We start from the raw sequence: 12071 nt of genomic DNA on the forward strand, positions 1-12071 counted from the left end.
GCATCTGCAAACCTATGCTGTTTTGAAATTCCTCGTAAACTATGTAAATCATTAAATAGCTATCTCAGACCAGATCAATGTTTGATGTCATGAAGAGATCTACGTATATATGAAATGCAACTTGTGTAGAATCACATGTTTACCACAGCATGACATGTGATAATTATGAAATGTTCTCAAATATTACTTTTGGATTTAGATCCTTTTCTTTTTGGCACTGGAGCTAAGAGGATTGGCAATGACTGCTCGCATTTCTCGTGTATATTATGCATAATTAGAAATATTGCACGGAAAATGCGAGTTATGTAAGGAATCGTTAAATTTCAGAACTAAACTATGATATTCGAAGTACTTTATTGAAACTAACAAACGATCTTAAGTTAATTGGCGTAAATGTTTATTAAATACGGTACACACCAGCGCGTGTATCATGATGTTCACTTCGACTCTTCAATTGAATAATTCCTGGCTTCTTCCAGCATATCTTCGTAACGATCAACTGAAGGATAAAATGACAAGTCTAAGAAGCTTTCTGGAAACGACAATGATTATTACATTTGTAGCGAAGATAATGATAGCTTTCATGTCATGTGGAGAGCATAAATTCGTACCAAAAGAGGTATTCCAAATCAGGTTGGATAAAAGGCAACAAAAGCACATGTAGTACATGATAATTGATAATATCGGTACACTGAATATTAAGGTTTTACAATATCATTCAAGGTGTTGAGTCCATTTTCTGCTCAGATTTAATAATCGGGACTGGACAGTCACAGATGGATCCAGAATTTGTTCTGGAGCATGTGGATGATATAAGCCTATCTATTGGCAGTGCAATTGATCAGGTATTGGCCATACATACATTCAGGAACGAAACATCCCGTACGTATAAGTGTATTAACTTACCTGGATTGACCTATCTGCCCATACTGCTCGCTTCTTGAAATTCCACACCACACCGCCTGACAGGAACCCTGACGAGAACCAAAGTCTTCTATACAGCAGCTTGTATTGCAAGTAGAGCCTCTTTAACAAAATGTTATTGGACCAGCAAATGAAAATCTAGCCAACGAGAATCTTGAATTCTTCAATGGTGTATGTTGCCTATTGATTAGAACATTACAAGGCTTAACCTTGGTTCTGTAATTGCAAGGAAGACGTTGAGCGATGTTTACTATAGAGCTGGAATTTTTTCTGGATCAATGAGGCTCGTACCATAATGATATTATTAAATAGCTATCAGAGGCATTGAAGTTCGTTGGCTTCGTGACTCCATATTTGCTATTATTCTTGTGTCGAGTCACATGTTTGGAGGGTTCAGGATTAAATACCCTGTGTAGGTATATAGTGGTTGGGATCCCAGTTTAACGGATACGAGAATGGAAGGTGAGAGAGGTTAGACTTGTAAGAACAAGACAATTTGGGGAAGAGAACAGGGTAAAGGAGGAGAGATGAGAGGAAAGAAGTGGAAGTGAAGTATATCAGAGCAGAAGATATTGAACGAGAAGAGAATAAAATTACAAGAAGGGGAGGGTGAAGGAGAGGAAAAACCAGAAGGAGGAAGAAGAGAGAATAGCACAAGTAAGTACTTGAGAAATGGAGAAGAGAGGAGAAGGATTGAGAGAGTACAATAGACGATATAAGATAAAGGATACTATAAGAGAGGTGAGAAATTATTAGAGAACGAGAGCCCAACCTATAATGAGTAGTACTAGTAGAGAAACATTTGTGTGGCTCCAATGATGTTGTTTATTGTACCATCCGTATTATGGAAATGAACAACAGCTACATACTACATCTATACAGTATGTAGCTACATATAATGGGAAAGTTTCAACTTTAAGCTCGTCATCTAGGTTGGCGGAATATATTACTCCTATTTTCCATGTTTACAATTCTGTTAAAGGTCTCTTTTTGCAGTACTAGATAGTAATTCGCATAGCTACTGTAATGCCATTGTACGCAAAGATAAATTCTGAGTAACAGAGCTTTCCATCACAACAATAGCTAATAAAATTTAGAAATTACCTGGATTGGTTGTTCTGTAGACTCCGTCCACCTGTCGAAATTAATAATCACCTGATAGAAACTGCTAGATACAAATAAGCCACGAACCCAGACGCTACTACAACACGCAGTGTATTTTATTTTAAAGAAAATCCTATTAGATGACCAAGTGAAGAAAGCAGCCAATGAGGAGATTATTTTGTTCTAGGTCTGAAGTAGGCTGCTAGATGTGGACATGTCTATTGATTAAAATATCATACGTGTTTGTCTTGTCTCAATTATTAGCAAGAAGGCACGAAGCTCGAATTTGTGCTGTTTTATGATTCGCTGTAGGGTAATGACGTCATTAAACAGCTATCAGAGACGAGACGAATGCTCGATGGCCGTATGAATCCATATATGAATTGCGTCTTGCTTAGGATTATGTGTTTACCAGGAAAGCGAATTTGTTTTATGGTAAACATGAAACGGTCTCAGAAGTATTGGTTTTCCAATTTAGCTTCGTGTTATTCGAGACTAAATCCATGAAGACTTGCTACCACGGCTAAGTAAAACTTTGTAATATTCGACGAAGGATTTGGGTCATGTAGGGAATCGATAGCTCCTAGAAGTAAAGTATGACACACGAAATTCTTTAATGGATTTTTTTTCCATTTTAGATAATTGTGTACTTGAGGGATGTTATTGGGATTAGATTTTAGAAAATATCATCAAATCAAAAGCAGCATTATCACCATTTATTGTCCCACCTTGTGAAGTACTTCTTCCATATTTTAGAATAATATCACGTACAACCATCTACTGGTATGAGCTGTAGAACTTCAATGGCAATAAATGGCGGCATAAAAACCTAGAAGCGAACGTAACTTTACAACTGCAAGTTATGAGATTTCTGGAGTGAATTGAAATGAAAACCTGCACTGCCTGAAAGATTAACCTGACCACTCATTGTATTGAAATACTTTATACTCATGGTGAAACACGAGTATGCTACCAACCCTGGACCCTTTGATTTGAAGGCAGCAGGCCGTTCATTGAAATGAGTTCACCTAACATAAATTGTATTGAATTTTCATACTTAACTGATCATGTATATGCATGGAAAGCGTAATGAAATATTTACTTGTCAAATTGTCGTTATGAAAGTAGTCAAATACAAGCATATTATTTGGTCTTTCTCCATTACATATCGTTTTCAACTTCTGAACATCTACCACCATTCTAGGTATTATTATTATTCTTCTTCGAATAAGTTGATTTTTTTTTTTACATAGACAAATGATTAAAGAATGCAATATAATTGATTGTGTCACAATGTCCTAGAGATGTCTCCAGGCGGGTTTGTGGTCGCAGTACACGTCCAAACATGTTTTGGGGGGCGGGGGGAGGTTATGGAAATTTGACAGAATGCACAATACAGCATTGGACGGAAGTTGAACTATGCCATCATTTAAGCATAACTTCTACATAAAGATTCAAGTCTACATTGCCAAGGAAATTATAACAAGTTTCGTTTGGAAAAGAAAATATCGAGCTGTGGCTTTTTGTTTTTAATTGCCAAGTGAATTCCTGTGAAAGGGATTAATTATTAATTTGGGGGAAGAGGGACAATATCCAACTGTTGAATATCAACGTTGAGTCCTGGGTAAACGGGGATCCTAATGGATAGGATTGAGCAAAAAATGTGGGAACGCTATCCAAACCTTGAAAACATATTAAGTCTTTCATTGGTACGGAAATTGCGAGTAGGATTGAGCAATCAATTTGGGTGGAAGTAACATAGCACCTAGCACAACTTGGCAACCTAGTAATCTGATATAATATTTTCGAATATCCCACGGGAATATCGTGTATTCTCATGAGGATTTTAATCTGACATTGCAAGGAAGATCTGGTTTTTGGTACTACAAGCATCTTCCTTTGTTCATTCTCTGATAAAGCTAGCATCGGATAAATGAAATATGAATAAAGTATATAGCAGTGACTACTATATAAGAAGCCGATGAAAATTGAATTATTTTTTGTTATTTTACATCGCTTTGCTGCCACTTTTGGCTAATAATGACGATGATGATGATGATGATGATGATGAAATGAAACTGATGACGGGGAATTCACAAAAGTCACTGATGTCCTACCTGGGACTCGAATCCTGGGGAATGTTATACAAAGTCCAGGTGGGGCTACAGATCTACTGAAAAAACGGCGAACTCTCAATCAAACAAACATAACTGTGTGTTTCCTGCAGCACACAGAAACTGTAGCTGCCAATCATCTCGAGCTTCCTGCTCCAAAATGTGGCTGTCGACCTTGGGTACAGATTTACACGGTTGACTGGCACTGATAAATCCAAATAAACTTTCTTGTTTCAATGCTCTCATGTAAAATCCTATGCTTGCTACCTTGGACACACCCAACCATGTCAATGTCACCCGTTCCTCGAGCATGCTGAGAGAGGAAGTAGTGTGATTGATTGATTGATTGAGTTGATGTTTTAAGTCCACTTTATGCACAGTAAGGATAATCGGGGCCGGACCTATAATTTAAAGTGGGGTCCAAACCACTATGTGCCTCCACCAAGGAAGTTAGTGTGGGAGGGGCGAAAGGGTACTTGTCAGGTGAAGTGACGAAAAGCATACAGGGGGTGTTTCCGTAACTTTGTATAAAATTTGACAGCATGGATGTGCTCCACCTTTTTTCTTTCTGTGATAAATTGGAATTGAATAATACTATTTTTGTGCTGTCGCAATGGACTATCAGTTTTCGTGCTTGAAAATCAAATTTACTCCACTTTGTAAGCAGTAACATTGTTCCATCTGATAGAGCTCCAGGCCAGAAAAATAACAATCATTGCATAGAATAACCTGTTCTCGATTCCCATATTTAACATTTCTCTTCAATGGTTCCTAATGTGATAATCTAAATTCACAAGAAGTAAAACTATTGTAAATTGTAAACATTCAGAGCAAATAATATTTGATGACAAATTCTTTTTGAACCTGTTCACGTCTTGATAACCATCCATAACTTATAGGTCAAAATTTAATTCTTGTATTTAGCACACTCGATTCTTAGTATATTTTTGTTCAAACATATTTAAATATTTACTCGTGCATATAGATCGCACCGAAAAGGGATAGGAGACTTAATGGAAGTCTTGATTGGATTGGCGTCTATGTAAGTCTATGAGTTCGAGTTTAGTATTAGTGTTGTCCACACATAATGATCGAAAACTGCAACAAGTTTATTTGCTAATTTATTTTGTTAATTGCAAAACTCGCGCATAGTTACGAAGAGATTGTTCTTAAAACACAACACAAAAATATAATTTGGTATTCTCGTCATTTACGAATGTCAAGCTGGTTGCAATTGGTGTATTTATGAGCAATGAAGTTTACCTTAATCGGTTAAATGGTTAGGAGTTTGTTTCTTGTCAAAACGTAATTTTGTATGTAGGATTCATGGTTTGTGAAATAATTGTTAAATTGATACATATTAGCTGTTAACTGACACATGCAATTTTTACAATGACGTTGATGTATTATCTGCAATTGTCAATTGCTTCCTCAAGTGAAAGTTTTAAGTAATTCATTGTTGAATGCGTTAAGTATTATGCTGAAGTTTTTACACTGTTGAAAAAATATATATTTTTCCATTGCGAATAAATAAGTGATTTCGGATTCGATACTTTAAACTGTAGGTGCATTCCCGATTAGCCTTTTGTGCATGAAGTTCACTTGACAGAAACTTAAAAAAAAAAAGGAACACGGTGATATCAACATAATGTTAATCCTTGGAAACATGATCGTTTTGTGATCCAAAACATTTATACGAGGCCGCTGGGGTTGTTGCTGTCCTAGTTTTTATCAGGAATTGTTAAAACAATTGTAGATTCAAAAACAAGAATCAAATGTCATGATACATGATACAGGAAAGGCAATAGACTCATTAAATTATATTACCAACATGATGGCGATCTTTCCGACCTCAGAGGCGGAGTGGTTAGCACAGCGAGCTACGACCCAGGTATTCCGGGTTCGAATCTCGGTCTGGGCATGAGTGTTCTTTCTGAACGTCCTTTCAGAAATGTCACATAATCACTCATTATCATAATCGCGATTAGTCAAAAGTGGGAGGTAAGCGACGTAAACTAACCTAATTCAATGCATCATTTTAAAATTTCGTTCAATATTATCATTAAATATTTTGCAAATACCACAATGTTTATAATTTATACACTGTTGAAATCACAATATGAGAGGCATTTCGCAATATCAAAATCTGACAAATGTAAGGGAACACTTTGCCCCACACGGAGTAGTTTAAAGATAAGACGACGGTAGAGTGCTTATGATTAATTTAATCATAAAGATAATTGTTGTTTCCAAAATTTACTCACAAATTACTAGAATTGGAAAGAGTTTCAGCAAAGAATCTGTTAATGAATAAACATGAATATGTCTCAGGTCGATGATATTGTATCCTCTGTCTTGGAACTTATGAATCAAAAATGTGGGCTACATGTAAATATTGAAAGCGAAATTGTTCCCATGAATTGAAATTTCCTGAGTTCTCAATAATCTCTTCAGATCCCATAATATATATTTCTCATAACAAGAGACAAGCAACGTATAATTTTACACTATCCTATTGCAAGTGGAGAGGAAAATTAATATAATGCTAGTGAAGTGAAAGTTTTATTTCAATGATTATATTTCCATGCACAGAAACAAATAAGATATGATTAAATTAGTTGAAATGAAAATGTTACATTTTGCAATTTTAATAATAATAATAATAATAACCCATAGCTCTACAGCCCGATGAGGGCCTTGGCTTACCTACCGACTGCTGGTCTCCCTCCCACATTGTTCCTCCGTCACCTGTTGTAGCGTGGAGATCTTAGACCAGTATTGGAGTGTCGGGGGATCAGCCCGACGAGCCCCCAGCCGTTGCAGGTCTTCTCGACCGGGTTACGCTCACTCACTCGGAGCTTCCCAATTTCCTCACGATGGTGGGTTGCCACCGGCCCTATACGTAGGCCGAATAAATTCCGACCAGAGCCGGATTCGAACCTACGCCGTCCCGCAGCGAACGATCTCAAGACGAGTGAACGCCTTAACCCGCTCGACTACGGAGGAGGACATTTTGCAATTTTACTTACACAAAATAAATGCTTGCCATTAAGTGTATGACACATAAATTTACAAATAATGGTGGCTTGATCAGTAAAATCCCTTGCTTGTTAATATCTCTTTACAAGGGTGTCTCATCTAACTTTGCAACCTGAAATATTTTCGACACGAAACAAAATATGGAAAATCTACTTTCATGGAAACCCACGTCGAGGATTCATAAAATGAGGGGATATGCACAATACAGAAAATGCAGAAATTATTGTATCCAACACGAAGTTAATTTTTTTTATCGAACATGCATGATTTTTCTGGCGAAACGGAAAGTAGAGATAAAATTATGGATAACCGAATTGCTCTCACCTTCCTACACCAAATATCTGCAGAGATAATGAAACATTTAAAGTTTGGCAGCGTGGACACAGTTTGTCGCGCCACTGTACTTCCTGCTGGGGTTAAAGAAAGCAACATATCACGAATCACGTCTCAGTTTTGTGGTGTCTCCCGACCAGGTGTGTTGTACTGCTGTAAATGTCAAACAGAGAAATTGTACGTAGTCTAACGCATTTGCCGGTTTCCATTCTCAGCAATTACTTGCCGTATTGATATTTGAAATCCTGTTTTGTTGTTACCACTGGGTTCTCTTATTTCGTCTAGTACGTAGATATGCCGGTCTTCGGTACTGAAAAAGAAAACTAGACATTATTTTAATTTACTGCGAATGTCACAGAAATGGAACCACAGCTGTGACATTGTACGCTGAACGCTATCCAGATCGACGTTCCCTTTCACCTCGTACCATTGCCAACATCTTCACAAGTCTCATCGAAACAGGAAGCTGGGATCCCAGAAAGCGTCAACGTACAAACACAGCAACTAACAACGGAAACGAAATCGCTGTTCTGGCTGCTGTAGCTCACAATCCGCAAGTGAATGTACGACAGATTGAACGCGGTTCTGGAATAAACCGCAGTAGTGTGTGGAGAATTTTGCAAAGGCATAAGTTTCATCCGTATCATATGTCACTGCGCACCAGGAAGTGTACAGGAATGACTTTCAAGCCCGCATTACATTCTGTCGTTTTGCACTTCAGCAGTTGCAACATAATAATGCATTCCAAAGTAATATTTTGTTTACGAATAAATCTTCGTTTACAAATCACGTTAATGTGAATTGGAGGAACATGCAATACTGGTCCGTGCAAAATCCCCAGCAGCTTCGCGAGGTTGCTCATCAACGACAGTGCAGTGTCAATGTTTGGTGCGGTATCATTGGCAACCGCATTGTAGGTCCCTAGTTTTATCAGGGAACATTAAACGGACAGCGATACGCATCATTTCTTCAAGACACTCTACCCCTTCTCATGGAGGACGTGACATTGGAAGATAGAGTGTATTAGGAAGTCCCAACGACACTAGAGAATATGAAACAGCGTATTATTACGGCGTGTGTGTCAATATCTGGAGAAACACTACAATCTGTGCAACGCTCGCTTGTGCACAGTTTCCACAAGGGTATTTATGCAACCGGTGGTCACTTTGAAAATCTGCTGAAATGGTACAGTTTCATCAGATAAGACGTTACTGATGATTTGTGAGTTCGTTTTCTGTGCAGGATGTACGTTACAAACATGACGTTTATTTGAGCTATAGGCCACTTGTAATTCTGTTTCGGAAAGTGAAACCAATTCTGTTCTCACGAATTGTATATGATCCAATCAATTACTCGATTGTACATATCTGATTGTCCACCAAGATCGCCGGACATCACTCCCTGGACGTCTTTCTATGGGGAGAGATAATAATAATAATAATTTTTCTTTATTCAGTGGGCGAGGTTCAGCCAAGGGCTGGTCTGCCACCTAACCCTTGTCAATATGATAATACATATGAGATGATATAAACTTATGGAAACGTAAAAAAGAAATTAAAAAATACAGAGATACAAAAAAAATGAAGAAAAAAAATACATAGGAATTAGTTGCATACAAAAAAAGTGTAACTAGAAATACAAAAGACAATAGTAATAATAATACAATAATACAATTCCATATAGTGAGTGACTTGATACCTTCAGTATGTGCCCCGACTCTGCCATTGTTACAGCAGATCTTTCACTTTATCTTTGAAATTTAATGGGTTGTTTACACTAGCGATATTTGCAGGCTTTGGGAGCCGAAAAGGAGAAAGATGATTTGTAGGCCGTGGTAGAGTGATGGGGTAAATCGAAGTTGTTCCGCTTACGGGTAACATACTGATGGATTTCCCTACGGGAATGCATCTTCTCAAACAGGTACTGCGGTTTACCTTCTGTCAGTATGCGGCGTATGAAACAGAGATAGTTTAGACTTGCTGTTTATCAATGGCATAGAGAATATCATCCACAACTTTAGCAAGAGCAGTGGCTGTGCTGTGTTTCTCACGAAATCCGGATTGCAGCGGGGGCAGTAAATTATTCGTGTTAACGTAGTTTAACGTCTGCGAATGCACTATTTTCTCGTGTACTTTAGATAGCACAGGCAAAAGACTGATAGGCCTAAAGTCATTGTAAGAAGTGGCGACCTGCTTTTTCTGAAGTGGCAGGATTCGTGCTTCTTTCCAAATTACAGGAAAGACGCCACTGGAAAGAGAGGAGTTAATGACGTGCGTTAGCGGAGATAAAACATAAGGCAAAGAAAGTTTGAGCATTTTAGTGCTGATACCATCTACTCCAAAACTATTTGAGCGTATGCTATAAATAGTTCTATGTACATCTTTTTCAGTTACCTCAGTAAAGTTAAAATATTGTTCAGCGGTGGAACAGGTTTTGTTCTCGAAATGCTTTATTTGCTGAGCCTTAAGTGGAGGTGGAATTTCAGATTCATTGCAAATTTTACCAAAATGGTCATTAACAGCATCTAGATCTTTAGTGGTACTTATGAGAGAGAATGTATTATCGTGAGACTTTTTATTGTTAACAATACCCAATTGTTTCAACTCATTCCATGTTTCTCTCCGGTTTAAATTTTTCCCGCCAAATTTGAAGGTAAGCTAACATTTCTTTTCTTGTCTTATGACAGTTGTTGTAAAGTTCCGGAGTTCTTTATATTGTTGCCAGTCGCTTGGATTGTTCGAACGTTTGAACTTTCGTAGCGCGTTATCTCTGATTCGCATCAACAATTTAACATTACTGGTGATCCACGGTGCATTTTTCTTATTGTGTTTTACGATTTTTAGAGGTGCGTGCGTGTCAAAAACATTTTGTATATTTGAGGTCAAAAACTCCACTTTATTATTAACATCATCAAGTGAGTAAAGCTTTGACCAATCTACATCGATCTACATCTTTTGCAAAAATTTCTTCTTGAAGGTATTAAAATTTCTACAATAAACGTAACTCGCTTGAGGTTCCGGTTTCTGCAACAAGAAATCAGCGTACGCAACGCAGTGATCTGATTTACCGATTGGGACAGTGACGTCAGTTTTAAACAGTAATTCTGTATTGTCGACGGCTATGATGTCAAGGAGCGTTTTACTTTTTTCGGTGATACGGGTTGGTTTATTAACTATTTGCGTTACAACAGATGAATCAAAAATCGATCTTAAAAACCGTGTTTCTGGTTTATTCGGGGTGAGATAATCGCAGTTTACATCTCCTAACAGGAAGAGATTATCAACTAGTGGATAGATTTCGGACATTAATTCTTCGAACAATGTAAGTTTTGTGTATGGGACATTGGGCGGTCTGTATATGGAACATACCCCAAACTGTTTATTCATGTACTTCAGAATCAAAGTTAATGTTTCGATGCCTTCAGAATTTACTTTCGTCTCTGTTGTTCGAACAGTTAAGTTAGATTTATGAAAAACTACAATTCCGCCACAGTTTTTCTTGGTTCTATTTTTTGTTAGCGTTTCATAACCCTGTATACTAATTAGAGATAGTGGTTTTCCGTCCTTTATCCAGCTTTCTGTAATGACAATCAAATCGAAGTCTCCCTCTTTTACAACAAGCCGCAGTTCGTCCATTTTCGGAACTAGCGATCTGGCATTCGCGAGAGCGACACGGAAAAATAAGTCATTGCTTGGCCCTCCCCTTCCCAGCAGCTGGTCATTACCCGGGGGGTTAACGGGAGCCGTCCTCACATTTGAGCCCTTGCAAGGAATGCAGTGAAAATCTTTGGATGTTTTCAGGCTTACCAACTATTGAATACTTGCTATTAAAGAGTAAAGGCTTACCTTTTCTCGTGGAACAAATGACAGGTCGGGCAGGTTGATATTTGGACACTGAGGTAACACGATTCGACACATTTTCTTCATTACGTCACTCTTAATAGGACAAGGAAATATATATATATATAAAGAATATGTTGAATATAGATGCGAAAAAATGAAGCAAAAAAAAAACGAGCGCACACGTAATCACGCATACACATACACTATTGTTGCTAAATAAGATTCAATAATAATAATATGATATAGTGAAGCACTTAAAGTACGTGTTATTATGCGGCAACGGATTAGATAAGCACACTATTTAGTTCAGGTGAATGCAGTCCTTGTGTATTTGATCTTGGGTCACTTCAGGGAGGAGGGGAGACTACGACAACAGCTGCTCCAGATCTCTCATGCTGGTGATGGTATGTTTCCTGCCATTCTCCGTGCGTACGATGATACGCCCATCCTCTGTGTAGCAAGAGCGTCGGCCAAATCTGTCTTTAGCCACTCGCAGGATCTCTTGGCGAGTGGCCGTGAGAGACTCCGTGATGAAATAGGGGCACCCGGTGGCCCTTAGCATCCTCTTCGAAGACCAAACCAGGTGGCGTATTTTGTAAGTGGAGAATTTCACAATAATACATCGTCTTCCCTCTTGTAAGGCGTCGGCTACGGAGCGATTCTGTTTGCCCAGCCGATGACAGCGGGTAATTTCCTCGCTACGGACGTTCAGGTT

Source organism: Lepisma saccharinum, chromosome 18 (genome assembly GCF_977018435.1).
Source record: "Lepisma saccharinum chromosome 18, izLepSacc3.1, whole genome shotgun sequence".
NCBI classification, from domain to species: Eukaryota; Metazoa; Arthropoda; class Insecta; order Zygentoma; family Lepismatidae; genus Lepisma; species Lepisma saccharinum.